We start from the raw sequence: 24,224 nt of genomic DNA on the forward strand, positions 1-24,224 counted from the left end.
GAGAAATATTCGGCAGGATTCTCCAGTGGCCGACAACGAAATCAGGAAAGGTGATTGGGCAGAGATTCGGTAGTGAGGCCGAAATCGTGGTCGGCGCCAGGCGCCCACCAGAATGCAATGCTCCAGTGCCTCGGCAGCGGAGTCAATGCGTTCTCCACCACACATACATTAAACGGCGTTGGAATATCATTAGCGGGCCTGACCCGGTATTCTCTGGGGCTTCCGCGATGCTCCGGCTCCTCCAGGAGGAATTATCTACGGCGAGGTTCACTCGTGGTTTCAAAAATCGGGAAACAGGTGTTGTGGCTGCTGAGGGAGGCAGAGAGAGGGGCTCCAGAAAGTGTCCAACATCATAGTTTTCAGACAGTTGTGCCGCAGGGGGAGGGGTGGGGATGGTCAGCAGGTGGGCCATGGGGTCAGGGTGGCCGGGCACGGACCATCATTACCGCAGCCTGCAAGGCAGCCATGCAGCTGCGCACACAGCTGACTGCCCACTGAGTGCTATGGGCCTTATGGGTGTCACCGGGCCACTCCTTAGGTACCCTCTGGCCCCAGCTAATCCATCAACAGGATGGGCGTGCTCCAGCGCAACCTGCGTCATCTTATTGGCTGGGATGAGTGTGTGTGGGGAGTGGAGTGCTAATATGCTGCTGCAGCTCGTCTGTCTCTCGAGTGTCAATAATAATAATAATAATAGCTTATTGTCACAGGTAGTCTTCAATGAAGTTACTGTGAAAAGCCCCTAGACGCCACACTCGCCTGTTCGGGGAGGCCGGTACGGGAATTGAACCCACGCAGCTGGCATTGTTCTGCATTACAAGCCAGCTATTGGAATCAGTCAAGTTCTAAGTGGCACTGGTGCTACCCCATTAACGGTTGCTGAATTGCTCCGGGAACAGTGCCAATTTTGCTTCGTAGAAGTCCGCTGATTCAGTCCCAGCATCAACACTTCACTTTTGAAACGGAGAATCTTGGCGAATCTTGCTTCACCATCTCTTCTCGCCTGAATCATCTTGTCCATTTATGAAACTTACTGTGGCGAAACTCAGTCAGATGGCGTCAAGTACCAGCATCCAACGTTCAGTGTAGTTATGATTGGTAGTCATCACCACACATGAATCATACAGGAATATATTCTCCTTGACGTTCTCCAGAGGTTGGCAGACCTTTGCTTCGCCACATCTCCCATGTCATCTTGATCATACAGAGACGTCGTCTCCAGGAGTCAGCGAACCTTGCTTCACCAACTCCTCTCATCTTAATGATTTTCTCTTGCATCATCTCTTCTCGTCTTAATCATCTCTCTTCTCTTCCACACGACTGCGTGTGTGTGCAACAATTCATCATCCCAGGAAGCACCCAATTAAACCACTAATTCCTAAACCACTCCAATTCTGAGTAGACACACAGATCCCGACCACAACCCTGAGGCACACCTCAATCCTGATCATTGGGAAACTTGTCTCCTGCTAAGTCAGCGAACCTTAGCTATCATTTCGCCATCTCTTCTCGGACAAGCCTTTTGTTTCGCCATTTCTTCACGTCTTCTTCATCACATCTTTTTGTCTAATTTCCGCTTGCGCAACTCTGCCTTGTGACAAAAGCCATGATTTATCAACATAGGAAAGCAGCCCCCTTAAACATGGATGTCTAGATGACCTGCATCCCCAGGAGGCACAAAATTAGACATGGGCACCTGGCCACCTCAGGTTCTGGGATAAGATTATAAGAGGGTTCAGTAAGAGCATGTGTCAGCATCTGGTGGGAGGGATTTTTGTGTTGTGTAGTGTATTTGTTGTCTTTGTATTTTTCTGTATTTTCAACCATTTAATTAAGCAGTTTAATTTTGTATTTTATTTATGATGTCTATGAAATATATGCATGTTGAGTTAGGGAGTGGGATTGTTTGCCCAAGATTCTGATATGTGCCCGTTTGGTAGCTTGGTTGGAGTTGTGAGATTTGGTTCGCTGACGCTCACTGGATCAAGCAGAGGGGACGGTGGTAAAAATAATAATAATAATCACTTGTCACAAGTAGGCTTCAAGGAAGTTACTGTGAAAAGCCCGTAGTCGCCACATTCCAGCACCTGTTCGGGGAGGCCGGTACGGGAATTGAACCCGCGCTGCTGGTCTTGTTCTGCATTACAAGCCAGCAGTTTAACCCACTGTGTTAAAAAAAGAGAAAGGCCTGAATTTTAAACTCAATATACAATTGGACACTTTAAATTAAGAATTGGACATTTTAAATCATAGCCATAGCTAGCCCACAGGCAGGCCTGATGGGAATTCGAACAGCCAAGTTTGATTATACTGAGCAGAGACAGATAATCGGGACAACTCTGGGCCTGCCCTGTAAACAGAACATCAGGAAATAATCGGTCCCATTCAAATAGATTGACGGTTGTGGATTGCCCACATGAAGCTAGACTCTCTGGTACACAGATTTCCTGCGGTTACCACATTTGGAGTAAGGTAATGTGCTGACAATACCTGGAGATGGACCCCTGGGGATGGGCTCCTGGTGTCCTGCACAGTTGGTATCGGCAACTCCATTGGATGCTGCGACACCACCCAGAGACCACATTGGCTGAGGGCCAGAGAACTTTCTGGAATGGCGCGAAGAGGGGAATAAGAATCAACCATCAGGAGCCTCCTCGGTGAAGACTAAGTGCAGAGGCAACAGAGAAGATTTGACGGCAGATCAGAGGACAGAAGGAAGCAGTGTGCAAGACCCACCTTCGCGGACGGAGGTCGTGAGACAACCAAGACTTAGAGTTGGACCCACAGCTCAATTGAGTTCATCTGCATGGGTAGTATGAAGAATCTTGGGATTATTGTAGTTGGGATCATTTAAGAGGGGTAACTGGTTTTATTGTGTTTGATAATAAATTTGGATGAATCGTAAATGTCTGTCCTTTGTTCATCTCGCAAATAAAGGCACCCAAGTACAAGGTTTGAATAATAAACTGATTGAAGTGCCTGATCTTTTACACGCAACAGTTTGTCCACCACTGATTGTATAATCTAGACCATTATCTGCCAACAAGGCTTAGTTTAGACTGATGCACATCAGGCATTAGATGGGATGTTGGGTCCGAGCATTACACCAGAGGAAATCAAACTTTTAGTGTGGGGGTGGGTTGGTCCGGGGTGGCGGACCAGTGCAGGACCGCGCTCCACCCCGCCCCCAGCCCCCCCATGAGTCGGAAATCTAATTTTATTGTCTAAAATGAATATCAATTTTGCTGGTGCTCAGTGAAGGCAATTGAGGTTGCCAAAGAACCAGCCACTCTAAAATATTGATTGGTCCACAGTTATGCTGCTGCACACAGACATTCTCTGTAAAAGCTGTGGTGTAACATGTGGTTTAAACTCAATGCCATTATTGGTCTTTCCTCATTTTTCCTTTCTAGTTTCTCTTGCCCCGACAAAGCTACCAGATCGAAACAGTAGTCTGCACAAATGCAGAAACTTCAATTAACCACAACAACGAACTGCATGCCCCAACAGCTGAACTGACAGAAACAGCTAACCTCCTGTTTCTAACCAAATAGGAACTGGTGCCTTGCCACGATCTAAGCCATCGATATGTTATGAATTATAAACATTGCTTAGCCATTGCTGAAATAACCAATAAGGATTCCAGGACTTGCTATGCAAATAATTAAATGGACCTTTTCTCCGATCATCATTGTAAGCACCATAATCTCCTCTGTCTCCTTTTAGAGGTTATCTGCAAGAAACTTAGCATAGAAAACAGGATTTTTTTTTAAACAAACAAATGGGAGGTTGCGGACTGTATAACCAGCATTAGCGGTTAAAATTGAAATCATGACAACATTTAAGAATAGACTAGACAAGTTGTTGATGGAAAAGGGAACAAAAAATATTGTAGCAGAGGCAGCAAACCAGAGTAGACTACAGCGGATGTGGAGAATTTATGTCAACATGGACTGGTTGGACTGAAGAGCTGGTTTCCCATGTTGCAATTCCAATGGAAGTCCGCAAGAGTAAAATCTACAATGAGAAGTGTTTCTTACATGTCTCTGAATGTGTGTGTTTGCAAGAAATGTACAGTGCAGAATGTATTCCTATTTTTTTCTGAATTGGAGCATCTTCTAAAAGTCTGTAAATTTTTGTACAGAGTGCATGAAGAGATCAAATACTGCCCACAGAGGGCAATTCATTATTTACTAGGTTTTGTGAGGGGCATGCCAGAATCTAATCTTCTGGAGGCTTGTGCAAGGGATGACAAAAGTGCAGTGTGTGATCTTTATTTTCATTCCAAATGAAAGCCACATTCGTGGGAAGATTGAGGAGAAGTGATCATAAGCAGGTTCTGTGCTTGTTTATTGCATTCCTGAATTCCCAGAGAAAAACTAATGATCATCTTCCAATGGTTAACTTTGTACTCTTTTATGTTCTGCAGTTTATGTGGTGAACCTTTTGAATTGGTGAAAAAGGAATCAAAAGAAAAACTTGAGGGCATGGTGTCATGTAGCACTCCAGGATTTGGAGTATATAGTCTGGCACTTACTGAGGTAGTGCTGCACTGTCAGAGATGACATTTTTCAAATAAGGTATTAAAACTGTGATTCCCCTCTGCTATCTCAGAAGCACGTAAAAACTGTACAGGACACGGTGGCACAGTGGTTAGCACTGCTGCCTCGCAGCTCCAGGGACCCGGGTTCAATTCCTGCCTCGGGTTACTGTGAGGAGTTTGCACTTTCTCCTCGTGCTGCGTGGGTTTCCTCCAGGTGCACCGGTTTCCTCCCATAGTCCAAAGGGTGCAGGTTAGGTGGATTGGCCATGCTAAATTGCCCCTTCGTGTCCAAACAGTTAGGTGGGGTTACAGGGAGAGGGTGGTGGCGTGCGTTTAAGTAGGGTGCTCTTTTCAACGGCCGATGCAGACTCGATGGGTCGAATGGCCTCCTTCTGCACTGTAGGGATTTTACGAACTATTTGAAGGGCAGGGAATGTCTCTCAATATCCCGGCCAACACCTATTCCTCAACTGAACTGGATATAATGGGTGCAATTCTCCCATCGGGAGACTAAGTCACGGCGCCGGAGTGAAAACTGGAGTGTTTCACTCTGGCGTTGGTGGGCGCTCCCAGCACCCTATTCTCCCGTACCCGGGGGTGGGGGGTAGGGGTGGCTAGGAGCAGCGCCGCGTCATTTACGTGTGCCGGGCCTTGCCACCGCGTAATACGGCGCCGCGTAAATGACGTCAACCGCACATGCGCAGGTTGAACGGCGCCAACCCGCGCTTGCCGTCCTACCCGCGGCCGCCCCGCAAGAAGATGTCGGATGGATCGTGCGGGGCGGCGGAGGAAAGGAGGTCCTCCTTCAGAGAGGCCGGCCCGCCGATCGGTGGGCACCGATCGCGGGTCAGACCCCTTTTGAGACCCCCCGGTGCAGGAACCCCCCCCACAGGCCGCCCCCCCCCAGCATTCCCGCCGGACGGAACCTGCCGTGTTGGGCGGGCCGGAGAACCGCTGCTCGCCCGTTACAAACGGCGAGCGGCGATTCTCCGAGCGGCCAGCCGTGATTCTCGCCGCGCCGGTTTGGGGGGGGGGGGGGGGGGGGGGGAGAGGAGAGAAAGAGAATCGCGTGCAGGTGCCAGGGCGGCGTGGCAGGACTCGCGCAGCGCTCCGGCGATTCTCCCACCCGGCGTGGGGTGGGGGGGGGGATTCCACCCATTCTATGTGACCCCGGTCAGAGTCTATTTTCTCAGCCAAATTAAGTGAATAGTGGATACAAATTCTGAGAAAGTTAATTTGTTGCAATAAGTGAGGTTGAAAATAGTGATATTCAGCTTGAAAGACTCCACCTTTGTGATTTTAAAAAAACCAGAAAGATACTATTGCTATTCAATATAAAAAATGTTGCATTTACAGGAATTGCTGATCCATCACAGAAGTATTACGAGCATTATTGCAGCTTCAATGGGAAGTAATCTCATTTTTAATTCTCTGCTGGCTCAGTCACTTGCCAACGTTGGCACATTGAAAGCTGTGATGATTCATTATAATTTCAAATTAACCTTACAAAGCAAGTAGACTTGTGAATTAGATTTGTATATTGTACGATTCGTATGCAAAAAAAAAAAACTGTGCAAAGTTACGAAATTCATGGAAAGTGAATCTCAGCCTCAGTGAACGTCTCACCCCAAAATACTGCATTGAAGTGCCAGCTTACATTAAGTGCTCAAGTTCTGGAGTGGGGTCTGAACCCATGATCTGGCTCAGAGTTTGGGAGTTAGGAAAGTTACTGACACACAAATTAAGGCATAACCTACAGTTTGAAAATTAAGCTATTTTAAAGCTGCTTTGTTCATTGAATGCTGCCCTGTAAAATAGCATATAAAATAGATAGCTAAAATCAAGCAACAAGAGTGGAATCTATTTCCAGTATTTCACTGAGAGAAGAAGAAGAAAACTGAACCTCACAGACAGATTACAAACTATATCACATTCTTAGGTATCAGGTAATTAAATAACGGTCAACTTTATTTGGTTGCAACAAGAGCACTCATCAGCTATCAAGAAGCAATGGTATTAAATTTTTCGGATCCAACAGAATTAGATGACGAACAGTTATGGGCAATAAATTAACTATAGGATTCAGCTGAAAACATAAATCACGTTCACAAAGGTTTAATCACAATTTGAACACATTTATTAAATCTGTAAAACAAAATGGCTATGCTGTACTGACCAAAGCAAGTAGCATTAATACTCAGGAATGAAATGTGTTCTAAATGTTCACCTTCCCACATAGCCATTTATATAGCAGATTCCAACAGAGACTGCCATAACTAATGCTAAATTACAACTAGTTTTACATTATGGACTTGCGTACATGAGGAACAGGACTGTCCCTGTGAGAGGTCATAATAATTTATTCTTTCACATCGTGCGGATATCGCTGGCTAGCCAGCAGTTATTGTCCTTAACTGGTAACTGCCCTCGAGAAGGGGGTGGTGAGCCACCTTCTTCAACCACTGCAGTCTATCTGACTGTAAACATTAATGAGCTGGAAGGAGGAACTGAGAGCATTGTTGCTAGGTTTGCAGAAGATACAAAGAACTTGTGGAATTCTCTACCACAGAAAGCTGTTGAGGCCAGTTTGTTGGCCAGTTTGTTGGATATATTCAAGAGGGAGCTGGACGTGTCCCTTGCGGCTTAAGAGATCAAGGGGCATGGAGAGAAAGCAGAAGTGGGATACTGAATTTGCATGATCAGCCATGATCATGTTGAATGGTGGTGCAGCTCGAAGGGCCGAATGGCCTACTCCTGCACCTTATTTTCTATGTTTCTATATGTAGAGGGACTGGTTGTGTTGAAGAATCAGAGAGGCTACAAAAGGAGACAGGCTAGGAGCGTAGGCAAAAAAGTGGCAGATGGAATACAATGTGGAAAAGTGTGAGGTTGTGCACTTTGGTAGGAAGAATAGAGGCATGGACTTAAATGGGAAAAGGTTTCAGAAATCAGAAGCACAAAGGGACTTGGGTGTCCTAGTTAAGGTTAACATGCATGTTCAGTTGCTGTTAGGAAGGCAAAGTTGAGAGGGCTAGAATACAAGAGCAGAATTGTACTGTTGAGGCTGTACAAGTCTCTGGTCAGACGTCATTTGGAATATTGTGAGCAGTTTTGGGCCTCCTATCGAAGGATGTGCAGGTGAACCATCGTGTTTCCTCCACCATTCAATCATGGCTGATGTTTCCCATCCCCATTCTCCTGCCTTCTCCCCATAACCCCTTATTAATCCAGAGGAGGTTCACAAGAATGATCCCCGGAATGAAGGACTTGTCATACGAGCCGCGGTTGAGAACTTAGAGTCTGTACTCAATGGAATTTAGAAGGATGAGGGGGTGGGATCTCATTGAAACTTACAGAATACTAAGAGGCTTAGATAGAGTGAACGTGGAGAACTAGGAGAAACTAGAACCCAAGTGCACAGCCTCAGACTAAAGGAATGATCGTTTAAAACAGAGAGGAGGAGGAATTCCTTCAACCAGAGGGCGGTGAATCTGTGGAACTCATTGCTGCAGAAGGCTGTGGAGGCCAAATCAATGAGTGTCTTTAAGACATAGATAGATAGGTTATTGATTAGTAAGGGGATCAGGTGTTTACGGGGAGAATGCAGGAGAATGGGAATGAGAAACATATCAGGCATGATTGAATGGCAGAGCAAACTCGATGGGCCGAATGACCTCATTCTGCTCCTATGTCTTATGTAGAGATATCTGCAGTCCTGTTGGAAAGGGAGTTACAGAATTTGGACCCAGCAATAGTGAAGAAACAGTGGTACAGTTCGAAGTCAGGACGGCTTGGAGGAAACTTGTAAGTAGTGATGTTCCCATCCATCTATTGCCCTTGTCCTTCTAGGTAACAGAGGTTATGGGTTTGAAGGAGCCTTGTTGATTTGCTGCATTGCATCTTGCTAATAGTACACACACTTGCGTCAGTTGTGGAGGGTTTGAATGTTTAGAGGTTGTGGATGGGGTGCCAATCAAGCGAGTTGTTTTGTCCTGGATGCTGTTGAGCTTCTTGAGTATTGTAGGAGCTGCACACACCCAGGCAAGTGGAGAGTATTCCATTACATTCCTGACTAGTGCCTTGTTGATGGTGAACACACTTTAGGGAGTCAGGGATGAGTAACATGCTGCAGAATTCCCAGTTTCTGAGCTGCAACTGTAGCCACAACATTTATATGGCTGGGCCAGCTTAGCTTCTGCTCAATAATAGTCCCCAGGATATTGATAGTGAGGGAGTAGTGTTAGGAATTTGGAATTAAATGAAAGGTAAATAATTGAATAAAAAAAGAAACCGATGCTACAGTGAGGACCCGAGATGCCTGGTAGCAGGGTGAAACAGGTAGCTTGTTAAACAAAGCGAAGACTAACAGTCTAGGAACCTAGATCATTTCCATACCTAGTTGTAAATCAACTGCGAGTGTCAAGCTGTTGTGAAGAAAGAAAGAAGAAAGCTGTTTGTGAGAGCTTGAGTTCTACTTTAAACTAGAAGAAAGGTCCTGAAACTAAATCTACAAGTCCTCTGTGGTAATTATTTTCTGGAATAAGCAATGTTAAAACCTATGGGATGTTGTTTGGGGGAAGATGTATTCTTGGAGTTCAGGAAAGTAGATTGATTTGGATTGGGAGGTAATGTAAGTATATTGTCTGCGTAGCCATTATTGTAGTTAATTGTAAATGTTGATCTTTACTGTTAGCTTTCTTGTTGTATTGTTTAAAGTTTAATTACCTTTTTTTTTAATTTAGAGGACCCAATGTTTTCCCCAATTAAGGGGCAATTTAGCATGACCAATCCACCTAACTGGTGTATCTTTGGGTTGTGGGGGGTGAGACCCACACAGACAAGCGGAGAATGTGCAAACTCCACGTGGACAGTGACCCGGGCCGGGATCAAACCCGGGTCCTCGGCGACGTGAGGCAGCAGTGGTAGCCACTGCGCCACCGTGCCGCCCCTAATAAACCTTTTGTTATTTGAATAATTTACAAGACGGACACCGTTTCCATCTCTTTTCCTACATCATTTTCCAAATCACAAAAATAGTTGCGAACTGTTCCAAGGTTCCCTTCTGGGAATTGAGATGCCCGCGCACTGAACATCAGCAGGATTCATAACAGATGGTAATACCATTGAATTTCAATGGGAGATTGTTAGATTCTCTCTTGTTGGAGATGGCGATTGCCTGGCACTTCTGTGGTGCGAATGCTACTTGCCAGCTATCAGTCCAAACTCGAATAGCGTCCAGGTTTTACTACATCTAGACACAGATTGCTTCAGTATCTGAGGATGGCACTGAACATTGTTTGCTGACGATTTCACATTCCCACTTCTGATCTGGAGGGAAGGCCATATCCTTTCCCAGAATTTTCCGACATCATTCTGTGTGCAATGTTCATTTGCATTCATGTGATGATTTGCATCTGAAGCAATCAGTCATCATTTGACAGCGTTCAAATTAAATCACTGACCTGAAATGAAATCATAGTGCTCAAGCCACAACAATTGTGAACATTCATTTGCCTTCAAAGCAGTCCCTTCAAAGCACTTAAAGTGTTCAACTGATATCACTGACGATCAAATGATATCAAAGTGAAGCCGGACCATCATCAGCACCAAAATGTTCAGCAGAAAGTGTTCAACTGACACTTGTAATCAAGGAGCTACGTACATTCTATAGTGATCGCAAAGTTTTAGATATCAGATGTTTCTAAGTCCCAGCTGATGCCATATATACATGCAGTGTGCAGATTATTTAACATAGGGTCAGTACTCAAATCATTATTGTGATGATATATATTATTATTTTTTATATTTTGGGGGTTGATTGCGCTATTCTGCAAAGCAGGCGTGTTGGTCTGTGTATGAGAGAAACTAATTTAACCAAGCTGGGGACTGATTCTTTGGTAGGGTTTGAGACATGAATGGAATGTAGGTGTTAAAGGCATTCATTTGAAGTAGGCATAGTCAAGTGAATTTTGTGTCAGAAAACAGTAGGTAGATTTTTGCAATCGGAGACAAGTATTTGAATTTTCAGCTGTAAAATTTCAAAGGGGAATAAAACGTTTTACAATTTGAAAGAGGTTATCATTAAATAAGGCAAGCTTACTAAATTGTATTTGACTCCAAAGTGTGGGTAATAGGGAGAACAGGGGAGATTTTTATAATTTGGAAAAGTTAAGTTGAAAGAAATGCGAAAATCAATGGAACGAAGATGAAAGGGAAAAAGGGTATTGAATAAAAGATATTAAGCTGTGTTGGGGTTGGCTATGTGAGACCTCCTGGGGTGCAGCTTGGTGTTGGGGAGAAAGCTGTGAAGGTGCCACATTTGAAGCAGTCACTGCAGCCAAGCCAGAAAAGAGTACGTTTACCAGAAAGCAGTGTTTTGTTTTGAAGTCTTGAATTTCCACAGCACAGTGTGTTTAAGAGGCCTTGTGATATACCTTTAATACAGCAACGCCTAGTGTGTCTGAACAAGTGAGGTTCTTTTGAAGAGTGTTTGGTGAAGCAAATGTCAATTGCGTAATTGTAATCTTGTGTGTTTAAGTTTTCTTTTGGTAATAAATGTTTATTATTTAAAATCCCAAAAGTTACTGGAATTTGTGGTTTCTGACTTCAGTCGACATTTTTCCCCCAATTGTCTACATACAAAAAAAAAAGTTGTGATATGTAGGCCAAGTTCCCCTTTGGGATGGTTTATGTAGTAATTAACATCTGCTGGATCATAACACTACAGTGAATATTTTAAGGGAATGTAAGGGAATGTAAGGATCTCGAGGAACAGTGCATGAAATAAACTTGGGAACATTTTCCAAATAAAGTTACTAATTGTTCACAAAATAACAACAACATAAATTTATATGGTGCTTTTAACATATATAAAAGTGGACCAGAAGTATCATCTGGCAAAATTTGACAAAGCCTGCACTTCCATTAGATCTCTTAGAAACTTTCCAAAATGTTTTCATAACTTCACATCTGAATGACAACACTGCTAATATTATACAGTACTGCACTGGATTGTTATCTTAACATTATGTAATGAAATTTTGGAGTGGGACGTCTGAACCTAAATGTATCATTCACATAACAATTAGACTTTTAAAGGACGACTGGTCTATTTCATGATAAGCTCTCTGATGGACACTTTATGAACTGTTAAACATTCGATTTTCCATGGCCCAGAATCACCGTTCCTAGAGGGTTGGGGGAGCGTGAGAAGATGGTGTGCTTGGGAAGCCCCCTGGAAATTCATTAGGGAAGGATTGCAAGGGAATTGCCAGGGAAGTTTCAGCTTCTGAGGGACAATTACCGTACACCATGAAACACTCGAAACTCCAATTTGAATCATAGGCTTTCAGCAGAATAGATATCCGGGAAAACATACATCAAGACTAGGGATAGATATGGATGTCCTGGTCCCAAGAAATGTACCTCGGTCACAGCCGGCCGCACGCCGTTAGATCAAGCTATTGATAAATCTATATTAGCAGGACTTCTGTTCTGATATAGTGCCCACACTTACTGTCCACAAGGACAGGTTCCACTTACCCAAACCCAAAAAACTGTACAGTTTGACAAAGCAGAATTCCATTGTGCAGGTGTATTACTGAAGTTAAACTGACTAAACGGCTAAATTAACCTGCACAATACAAGTCGGTAAGCTTCCCAGTGTTTATCCAACCCAGGATTATGCTACACGTTGGAATTGTAGCTACCCAACTTTTACAATATTTTTTGAACGTTCATAAATTTTTTTCAAAAAGGCAACAAGGATTAGTTATACGGAACAACTTGAACATTTGAGTTGCAATCACCCAGATAAAACTAAACTGGCTTTAACGAAAGGTCACCGGTCTGAATTCTGAATTGTTAACTCTTGTTTCTCACACCCGGGAGTGCAGGTGGAAAGAGAAGCTGACCTGTTGGCCTTTGCCTCCCTGATAGTCCGGAGACGGATTTTGTTGTGCTGGCAGACTCGATGCTGCCGAGCGCAGGTGTATGGGTGAGCGATTTGGCAAAGTTTCTGCACTTAGAAAAAAATCAAGTTCGCCATCAGGGGTGCAGAGGGGTTCACCTCGAGGTGGAAGCTGTTCATCGACTTCTTTAAGGAGTACGGACTCATCAGCAGGGTGTGGGGGGGGGGGGGGGGGGGTTATTTTCTCCTTGGCCCAGGGTCTGGGTTATAAGTTAAATAAAGGGGTGGCAGGCGCCGAGGTGGCAGGGGGTGTGTATATGGATGGTGTGGCTGTTTGCTGTTGTTTTTTGTTTTTCTTCTTTTGTTATGTATATATTTGAAAATGCCTCCAATAAAACATTTTTTTTTTAAATAAAAAAAAAAACTTTTTCTCTATCCACAGATGTTGCTGGACCATCTGCAGCATTTTCTGTTTTCACTTCAGAATTGCAGCATCTAGCTTTCGTGTTCTGTATAAAAAGGTGCCTGGCCCAGTTGTCTGATTACATAGACCATGGAAGGATTGACAAAGTTGCAATCTCCTATCACCACTTTATCTGTTTGGAGCCAACCGGACTTTAAATAGCCATTGATTAACCCAATCCCACCCGCAAGCTCCAAGGAAAATGAGCCATCGTGATTTTGAACTGATGGTTAATAATGTGTAAAACCCTATGTTCAATGGTTGCATGCCATCTTGCAATAGTTTGAGAACATAAAGGTTCCTCCAGACAATAAAAATACAATCAAAAGAGAGCACATCAGCCCAACTGGTCATAGAAACGACTGACAGCTCAGCTGTGCACTGCCTCTTAGTACAACAGAATACTCCAGTATTGTAGACGTTCTCCCCATGTCTGCGTGGATTTTTCTCCGGGTGCTCCGGTTTCCTCCCACAATCCCGAAAGACGTGCTGTTAGGTGGATTGGACATTCTGAATTCTCCCTCTGCGTACCCAAACAGGCGCTGGAATGTGGCTACTAGGGGCTTTTCACAGTAACTTCATTGCAGTGTTAATGTAAGCCTACTTGTGACAATAAAAGATTATTAAATCTCTTGTCTCTTCTCTCCTACCTCAAGATATTTCCAAATATTAATCATGCTTTCCTTGATGAAATACTTCCTGACAACAATCTTGATGAAGAGATCATAGTTTTATTCAAGTTATTTCACATCATAAATCTGTACAAAACCCTGACAACAATCTTGATGAAGAGATCATAGTTCTATTCAAGTTGTTTCACATAATTAATCTGTACAAAATGTGAAACATACTGACATAAGCACAAGTGACGACAAATCAGAAAATACATCACGGTCAGTATTCCATTGACTGAATGATTGAAATTCTGTTTATTTTTATTACATGAGGTGGTTCCATACATTTTCCTCCAAAGACGAAGCCAAAGGTAACCTTGGATATAATAATTGCCAAGGGCTTATTGAAAAAGAAAGTCATATTGAGGGTGGATAGACCAGGAAGTATTTGGCATGAATGAGTGAACATTCAAGCAGGTTAGCTGGGAACCACTAGCAGACAAACAAGGAGAAAGGAAGAGAATCACAGAGAAGATCTTGGAAGTCTCAACTACCACTAGCATCACACTGACTTGCAACGCTCCCAAACCCATCTTTACCCACAGCTACTCCTGCAATTACCGTCCTCGTAGAAAAACTGAACCTCATTGTAAATGAATTGGGGCCCGTTGAATAAAGTGCAGAATGACCTCTAGAGTGGAACAAGAAGGGAACCCAAATAAAGTGGAGAATAATTAGCCTTAGATTAACATGGCCTCCAGACAATGCTGGTGGAGGGCTTGAGACAACGTTGGTAATGAAAGCCAATAGCTTTCCAACAATAAATGGAAACTGTCAATTGCTCAGCTTTCCACTCTTACTCATTTGTCATTCACACTTAGTGAATGAGAATAGCATTTGACATTGAATAAACTGGATATCCGAATATGTTTGATTTGCTATATTTGATCTTCATCTCAGACAATCATGTATATTTGCTCAACCTTTAGGTGTGATATATAATTGTAACAAGGTAGAAGTTAAGAGGCAAGTAGCGCGATTGAATGGCTTTGTTGCGCCTGACTCGACTATGCCATTGAATCTCGCAAGAGATTCAATGCTGGGAATGGTGGGCGGGATCCAGCAATTAGGCTCATTTAAAATTTCTGTGCTGGATTCTCCCAGCACCCAGGAATGATTGCCCCTGCCTCGGAGATCTCGCATTGGCGCCGTTTACCACTGGTGCACACAAAAGTGGACCAGGTGGAGAGACACCTGGAGTGGTCCCTCAGGCCATCGGCAGTACGCCCCCCAGGCAACACTCTCCCCGGCAGTGCCAGGTTGGCAGGGACACTGCCAGGGTGCCAGTGTCAAGGGGTACCGGTGCCAGGTTGCCCGTGCCAGGGATCAGGCCTGGCCATGCTCTGCCCTTATGAAATGGAGCTCGCTGACCCCGTAACAGGCAAGCTAAGGAGGGTTAGGGTTGGGGGTGTGGGGTGTGTCAAAAGATAGGGGCAGAATTTAAAAATGGCACCCCAACCTCTTGCTGCAGTGAAAATGATGTACAAGTGCGGCTGCACTGACAATGAATGCAAGTGCGACCTCGGCACAGCATTCCTTGCCAAGGCCTAAAAAAAAAACCAGAGCCCCGTTTGATATCGGGGTCATTCCCTGCATTGTAGGCGCCGAGAAACATCCCGCTATTCGTGCCCAAAGTGGGGCTCTTTGGTTGTTAAATTGCACCCAAGGTTTTAGTTGCATGGATAGTTATTCAGTCCTCCTCCTCCATGTCTTAACTTGTTTTTCTAATCTCTTTCGTCTGCAAATATATTAGGTCTAATCTGAATGAAGGAGGAAGTATCTTTACAAGAATGTTACTTTTAATAGCTTTACAGGAAAAATAAATACAGCCTTCTTGTGCAGAATTGTAAACCCCAAAATAAGAAATGAAACTTTTACACACCCCTTGCAAATTTATTAAAGGTTTCACCAACTTAGCAGCACACTTCCTGGAAATAGTAGACTACGTTTATTTAAATTTTAGTTCCTTTTCTGCCTAAATTGTGAAAAGGAATAAATGTTGGTGATGCGGGACTGATTCAACTTAACACAATAGGGACTGAACTAATCCTTTAAGTACAATTGAAGCAGTGCTGTCAGAAAAATATGTCTGAGGTATTGAGCGACGATATATAATAAATAGTGAAGATCTTTGGCTTCAAGATCTTCACCTGCTGGGTGCAAAGTAACTAACCCTTTTCTCCCTCAAGCAGGTAATTTGAGAATATTCACTATCCCTCCAGAGGCAACACTTCAGCAGGAGATGGGGACACAGTGTTAATGCAATAGGGACGTGGCATGTTGAATTTCAAGGGAGTAAGGCGAGTTGGATGGCTTCACTTTAATGCTAGGGGTATCATGGGTAGGGCAGATGAGTGCAGGGCATATGTTGACACGTGGAGTTGTGATGTTGTTGCGTGGTTGAGGGATAGGCAGCTCAATGTTCCAGGGTGTAGGATCTTCAGGAAGGACAGGGGAGGATGTAAAAGAGGTGATGATGTATTATTAATTAAAGAGTCTGTTACTGCCGCAAGGAGCGACGATATATTGGAAAGGTTTTCTAATGAGGCATTGTGGGCAGAGCTTAGCAATAAAAAGGGGGTAGTCACAGTGGTGGTATTGTATTACAGGCCAATAGGAGGCAAAAGAGGAACAGATATGTAGACAATTCACTGAGGTGTATAAAAACAATAACAAGAGATGGTGCAGTGCTGGACCTAGTTGTGGGGAATGAAACCGGACAGGTGTTTGAGGTAGCAGTACGTCACATCGGTTTTCACTTTGGAGAGGAGAACGTATGTGCAGAATTCACATACGGGACTATGAGATTCTTCAGCAGTTTGACAAAGGGAGTGAGGAGGTGCTGGAAGATTTGGAGGGCTTAAAAGTGGACAAATTCCCAAACCCAGATGAGTTGTGTCCCAGGCTGCTGAGAGAGATGAGAGGGGAAGGTACAGGGGCTCTGAACCAAATTTTTATTTCCTCTCTGGCCACAGGGGAGGTCCCAGAGGACTGCAGGACAGCTTATATGATTCCACTTTTCAAGAAGGATGGTAGAGGGGCGGCACGGTAACACAGTGGTTAGCACTGTTGTTTCACAGCACCAGGATCCCAGGTTCGATTCCCCGCTGGGTCACGGTCTGTGCAGAGTCTGCACGTTCTCCCAGTGTCTGCGTGCATTTTCTCCGGGTGCTCCAGTTTCCTCCCACAAGTCCTGAAAGATGTTCTGTTGGGGTACTTTGGACATTCTGAATTCTCCCTCGGTGTACCCGAACACGTGCTGGAATGTGATGGCGAGGTGCTTTTCACAATAACTTCATTGCAATGTTAATGTAACCTACTTGTGACAATAAAGATTATTATTAGAGATAAACCAGCGAATTACAGACGAATGAGTCTCACATCAGTGGTACGGAAAGGATTGGACAAAATTCTGATGGACAGAATCAATCTCACTTGGAGGGGCAGGGTTGGATCGGGGACAGTAAGCATGGCTTTGTCGGAGGAGGTCACGCCCAAAAATTTGATTACATTTTGATTACCATGTGTGTAGATGATGGTAGTGCAGTTGATATAGTTTATATGAATTTCAGCAAAGCCTTTGACAAGATCCCACATGGGAGAGTGATAAAGAAGGTAAAAGAATGTAGGATCTAGGGTAACATGGCCAGTTGAATCCAAAATTGGCTGATAGAAGACAGACGATGCAAAAAGATTTGCCAAGTAAGTGGTTGACAGTGAAGAAGTAGGTCTTGGGTTACAGGAGGATATAGACGGATTGGTCAGATGGGCAGATCAGTGGCAGATGGAATATAACCCTGAAAAGTGTGAGGTGGTGCCCTTTGGAAGGCGTAACACAAGGCAGTACTCAATGAATGGCAGGGCACGAGGAAGCTCAGGTGAACAGAGGGATCTTGTGGTGCTTGTCCATAGATCCCTGAAGGCAGCAGGACAGGTGAATAGGGGGGCAGTTAAGAAAGCATACAGGACACTTGATGTTATTAGTTGTGGCACAGGTTATAGAGCAGGGAGGTTATGTTGGAGCCTTACAGGACTTTGGATAGGCCACAGCTAGCATAGTGTTTGGTTATGGTCACCACAATATAGAAGGATATGATTACATTAGAGAGGGTGTAGAGGAAATTCACCAGGATGTTGCCTGGGATGGAGCATTTTAGCAATGAAGAAAGGCTGGATAAGCTGGTGTTGTTTTCTTTGGAGCAGAGAAGGCTATGAGAGGACCTGATTAAGTGTATAAGATTATGAGGGGTATAGACAGGCTGGACACAAAGCAGCTGTTCCCCTTAGTTGAAGGATCAATAACAAGGGGGCATAATTTTAAGGTGAAAGGTGGAGGTTTATGGAGGTGGTTTAGAGGGGATTTCAGGAACAATTTGTTCACCCAAGGGGGGTGGGAATCTGGAATGCACTGACTTTAACAGAGAGTCAAATGAGTTGGCAAAGAGTCATCCAGACTCAAACATTAGCTCCCTTCTCTATTCACAGATGCTGTCAGACCTGCTGAGATTGTCCAGTATTTTCTGTTTTGGTATCTGGAATGCACTGTCTGGGAGGGTTGAAGCAGGAAACCTCACAAAGTATTTGGATGAGAGCTTGAAATTTTGTAACATTCGAGGCTGTGTGTCAAGTGCAGGCTTGCTGGGCCAAAGGGCCTCATCTGTACTGTATGGTTCTACATCCAGAATCAGAGGAACATTACTGATGAACAAAAGCTACATTCCATATTTATCTCAGATGAAATGTAATTACAAACATTTAAAAGGTTACAGAAATCACAATATTCCTTCTTTCATGCTGGGATAAGACTCAATGGACATTGACAATCCCGCCCCAGCCACTTTGACATAAGGTTGAACTTTTCCTTCCCCAATTCCTCCACAGTCAAACAGCTCAGCAGCTGTTACTGCACCGTGATCTGGATTTTCGATTTTTTGCTTTCCATGACCAGACACGCAGAGACCAACTCTAGCACCGTCACTACACAGGTTCCTCTCCAAGTCAAAAACACCTGATCTGACTGGGATATATTGCCATTCCTTCATCAGTCAAAAAATCTGTAACTCCTATCTAACAGCACTATGAGTGGATCTTCACCACACAGACTGCAGTCGTTCAAGAAGGTGACTCATTGAGTCAATGCCAACTCAGGATTGATATCAGCTCCATTTTTAAAATGAATTTTAAAAACTTTAGACATTCGGATTCTTTTTTAATAAAATGGTGCCAATCGCAAATAAAAAGCAATATAAATGGGCGCACTAAAGACATGTTTGAGAAGGAAAAATCTAAATGATCAATTCCGAGCCTTACAAACCAGGAAGTTGAGTTTGATTTCTAGTCAGCGTTTGATTAATTCCCATCTGGGGCGGCAAGGTGTAACATTTGGCCACCAGTACTTCCTCAAGTTGTTCGAAGAAAGTTGCTTCACGATTCTCACTTCTGATTTCTTTCCAGTGAGCCCTGCTGATGTGCATATGGGAGGATGTGACCATGACTTGTCCACAGCCACACAATCAGGGATCACATGATGATCTCCTGGAACAAGGTACGGGGAGCCAAAGAACAGCTGCAGTGTCAATTCCCTAACAACAGTAGGTGATAAAAGCAGAAAGCACACTTCAAAAAGATTTGAAGAGGTGGCCAACTCATAGGAAGCAGGTTCATCACAAAATTTCACAAATACGAGTTCCCAGTCTCAGATGCGCCAACACATTCTCTCACTATTGGCCGATTAGACCGGTGGCTCCAAAGTTAATCGCTGCAAAATGAAGTTTGGCTTAGTACTCACCACATGAAACAATTCATGGAAGTTTCAAAAACCTTTTATGCTGTGGAAAATCCGTTTCCATCCTTTGGCGACTTGCCATTTCAAATCTCTCCATTCAATTGGCAGTCATTCTATGGATAAACAGCTGCAGCATTACCTTCATCAGGATTTCCTTTGGGAATACATATCAGATAAAAATTCAGTACCAACAGAATGGAGGTCAGTATGCAGCTGACACTGGATTTTGCTAACACACCAGGTTTACAGATCTGAAATAGAAACCCATTAGAGCCTAATGTTTACATGTTAGAAGCTGGCATCAGTGGGATCTGGAAATGGTAGGTCTCGATAACCTGTTACGGACACCTGGTCAGCTCTGAACAGTGGCCAAGAGACTGAACCTGAGCCATAACTTTTTTAAATTTTAAAGTGGGGCGGAAAGATCAATTTGTTCCAGGAATGATGGGGCTTGGTTATTTTATAAACAAACTTTATTGAAATGTCGTTCTTCAACCTTAACACACTAGTTCCCATTAAACAGCACTTTAACAGAACATGCTGCTCTCATGCCACTTACACAGGCAGATAAAGGCAATATATACACAAAGCAATTTTTCTTAGGGACTTTTGTTCAGAAACTTTTCCAAAGCCTGCCTCGGTGGCAATTTCATGACCTCTCTCAATTGATATTGAAAGCCTCTCCCCTACCTGTTGAAAACAGGATTCTTTTTCTCTCTCTCTAAGCTCCGCCATGCCCCTCAGACAATGTTTCTCTGTGGTTTCCAGACTTGAACGTATCATCATTGATTTGACTGTTTGATGGCCTACTTCCATTTAAACAAAAGAACAGAGCCATGCTATTGATATGCAATTAACCTCTCATTGACGGACAAAGAGACTATCAGACTCTGTAATGGGTTGATGGGTGGTCAGACAGGAGTGTTACAAAGGACAATGGCTCAGGGGCACCCTGTGTATTCCCACTAATGAATTTAAGTCGTGACTGGGACAATGTAATTCGGCCAGGTGTGGGCGTATCAGGTTTTTATCCCCCTCAGTCTGTTCAACCCCCAAATTGCCTGCCACATCTTAGATCTCATTTCTGCACCCAAGTTCCTAATATCTCCCTCACGTAACAAACCCTAGAAAAGTAAAACTTAAAACATACTTTATTAATTGCCCTACATCCCCTCCTGCTAGAAGGCATAAACTATTTGCCCAGTATATGCCAAAATAAGTTGACCAAAAAGACAATATGACTTGCTTCCCAGATTACCTCTAACGCTCAGCAAGAGAAGGTTGTATGTGGACCAGCAGTTTTGAAAAAAATAATTATTCTAGTATTCACTAAAAGCAACGTGAGGGGGGGGGGGGGGGGGGGGGGGGGGGGGGTAGTGGTAAAACCTGATTCATTCCAGTAACTTGAATGCAATTGACGTTAAACTGGCTGGTCTGTCCTCGTCAGATTTCTTCCACTTTAAATATTGGGAGTAATATTTAAAATTTTCCAAGCCCAAGACAGAATTTCTGAATGCAGAGCGGGTTGGAAAATCATCAGTGCATCTTCAATTTCCTTCTTTATCTTTTATCACCCTGGGGTAGAACCATCTAGCCCCCACGACTTGTCAATTATATCTTTTTCTCTATTCCCATTTTTAAACTTGTATTTCAATCTACCAAATTCCTCTCCTTCCTATGTCTGAATGTTTCTTTGCGCGGTATTTTATCATCCCCCATTATGTAATCATTATTGTCCCACATGCAAACTTTAAGTGGCCCGTACTCCTCTTTAAAAATCTATTTATAAACAACTTTGCGGTTAGTCTTGATACTGCTCGCAGTTTCTTTGAGATTATTTTCTTTACACCCCTTGATTGTTTTCTTTTATAGCTCTCAAAGGTCTGCTCGATTTTGACTTTGTGTGTCATACTGATACTGCCTTGCCCTTCAAGTAAAGCCTGACATTCTCCAAGTGTACCAGAAAGTGAAAGTATTAAAAATACCCGAGCCGGAAAACAAGGGTGATGCAGAGGGTTAAATGAGGCCCTCATCTTTTATCTCTGGGTGGGTTGAAATCTAGTTCAGACTAATGGATTCAAGTCTTCTAATCGCAAGGACACTTAAGAAACACATTTGGGAAGTTTCAATCCAACTCTGCAAATAATGGGCTGAGCTGGTATCATTCAAGTGCTCCACGTACAGCATTTGTTTAGAAAATGTCAACTTGATGCAGTAGACAAGCAAGTTAGGGCAGAGTGGAAGGAGCATTAATTTACAGCTAACCATACTATCCTTGAAAGAAATCACCAACCATCATTATTACCAGTTCTGAAGGAGCTACAACTGAAACTTTATCTAGTCTGTTCTGTACACAGATGCAGAAGGAGTGCATCAATACATTTTTTGTTTGCGCTTCAGGAGTGCGATGGAATGCTCGCCACTTGCCTGAATGGGTGCAGCACAAACAACAGCCAAGAATCTGATGGGAAAGATGGCCAACATTGTGCTGTGAGGCATGGTAGTCAAAAAGAGGCCAACAGATTTGTCTGTGCAAGAAACTGCCACTCTGGAGAATGGGTTTCATGGGAACAGACAGAAGGATGGTTTGCAACTGGACATTTTGATGATGACATTATGTTTTGGAACAGTGAGAACAAGCCACTCTCAAGGACGAATGATGCCTACATACTACAGGATTGTTTATAAAAAGTAGCAGCTTTAAGATCTCAACGGCAATGACCCCGGGGATCAAGACAAGACCCGGGTTTGGTCGCTCACAGCATATACCCGAGCGAGCCTGGACAATTTGTCTCTATCAGGTTATAGCTAAAGTTAAATAATAAAAGCTGTATAAATCAAACTTGCAGTGAGTATCAATATTTGTCTGTTTCATCAGTTGATGCCAGAAAAGGACAGCAACATATTGGCACCCCAGATGGGAAATGTCTAGATTTTAGACTAATTGGACCGATTCAGAGTTAAACATCTCAATCGCCCAGCCTGAATTAAGAGGGCAGGTGATGGCCAAGATTAAATGGGTGAAGGGGGCATAAACTAAGGACTGGGCAGTCGATTAGTTCAGAGGGCATGTTCAAACGACCGACATTGCAGACAAAAAGATTAGAGTGACTAACGGTTAATAACAAAAGTAAGCTCCATTAATCAACCTTGAGGGATGTCCAGCAAACTTCAAGTGCGTAGATGAGGAGAAACTGGATGGGAAGTTAGCGATAAAAGTATCTGGAAAGGAGTTTAAAAGGATTAAGAGGCACTCGCTTCTTTTCCTCTCTGCCAGATTGGCACCAGTCCCCAAAAACAGTTAATTCTGTGTTGATTAACTGAATTGAGAAATGGTTGAGTCTCAGCCAGAATGGGAAACGGTACTCAGGGAAGGAGGCAGTGCCTTTCTGATGGGTTACAGTTGATAAAGTCAGTAACCAAAGCCAGGAGCCCAGACCCCTAAAATAAATTGCATGTAAACAAGTTGATAAGGACCGCGCAAGTTCAAAAAATCTGCTTAGTGATGGGCAGTGATAGAATGTCATCAGGAAAAGAGGAAGAGAATACCATGAACTTCGATTGGAGAGCATGACAAGATTTACAGCAGAACCACCCCGCTCCCCCGGCCCCAGATTGTGGAGCAGTAAAATCAAAGGAATAATGACTTTGGCATATGCTACAATGTGACTGATAGACAGTTTAGCAACAGAGACAGGAGCAAATGATGTCCTGGGAGCTGCAGAAGAATGACGGAGATTACAAGCGCATCCTTGATAGATTTTCTAAAGAGCTTCAGAAAGGAAACGAGTTGGAGGAAATTCCTGAATAAGTTGATCTACAGAGCACATCTGAGTGCCTTACAGTAACAGATGCAAAGACTTAAGGAAACTGTGGATGAGCAGCAGAATGGAACGGATGCATCAGTTACATTGGTAACAGGAGGCACATGATAGGGTGTGTGGTGCTAAGAAAAAAACTACCGCTGTTAGACCAAGGTTTGGAACAAGATAATGATTTACAGTCAGAAAATATCAGACCAAGCGTGGAGTTAGAAGATGCAGGGGGGATTTTGAGGAAGTTAATTCAGCCACAAAGTGCTGCCTCCCGTGAAGAAGACCAGTCCCAGTGTTTAGTTCAAATGCAAACACCATGTCACAAATCAGCCATCAGCAAGCAGTTCTAGCTGTCATCTCCAAAACCGGGACAGTTAAAAGCACTCCTCGCTCTTCTCTGTCTCTCCTGTGATAAGGGAATGTCGGCGTGAGGTCAGACATGTGACCCTTACTCCGTGCTTGTTTGCCCAGTTGAAGGAATACCACACATTGAAGTCAAATTATTCTTGAGGCAGTGTGTTGTGCGCAAGCATCGTAGATTCAAAGAATTAGTTTGGAAAGGGAACTAAAATTAATTAATTTGAACTGCTGAGAGTTTCTGGTTAAAATAAATTTGAACCGTACTAGAATTCAAAAGGGTTGTTCTCGAGTTTGAAATAATACAGTTGTGAAGGTCTGTCTGTTCCAAAACAAAGATAAGAAGAATTTGATAGCAATCCAATTTGAATTTTCCAAAAGATAACTTATTTTCACAAAATTTTGTAACTTTGGTTAAGTAGTATTTATTGGAAATTGAAAGGGAAAAGGATAAAGAACAGAAATAATAATAATCTTTATTGTCACAAGTAGGCTTACATTAAGGCTGCAATGAAGTTACTGTGATAAGCCCCTAGTCACCACATTCCGGCGCCTGTTCGGGTACAAAGAGGGAGAATTCAGAATGTCCAATTCACCTAACAAGCACGTCTTTCAGGACTTGTGGGAGGAAACCGGAGCACCCGAAGGAAACCCACGCAGACAACGTGCAGATTCCAC

General features: G+C 43.5%; 1 protein-coding gene across 4 annotated transcripts in view; it reads right to left on the bottom strand.

The window, feature by feature from the left end:
- cln8 (CLN8 transmembrane ER and ERGIC protein) overlaps positions 1 to 24,224 on the bottom strand; it is a 61,599-nt gene that overhangs the window by 16,057 nt on the left and 21,318 nt on the right. For 2 of the 4 annotated variants that reach the window (XM_072498628.1, XM_072498629.1), the window contains exon 2: positions 19,378 to 19,528. The exons of the other annotated variants lie outside the window; for them this stretch is intronic. The gene's annotated coding sequence lies outside the window, so the exon portion shown is untranslated. The remainder of the gene's footprint in view (positions 1 to 19,377; positions 19,529 to 24,224) is intronic. 4 annotated transcript variants of the gene reach the window in all.

This window comes from Scyliorhinus torazame, chromosome 4 (assembly GCF_047496885.1).
Source record: "Scyliorhinus torazame isolate Kashiwa2021f chromosome 4, sScyTor2.1, whole genome shotgun sequence".
NCBI classification, from domain to species: domain Eukaryota; kingdom Metazoa; phylum Chordata; class Chondrichthyes; order Carcharhiniformes; family Scyliorhinidae; genus Scyliorhinus; species Scyliorhinus torazame.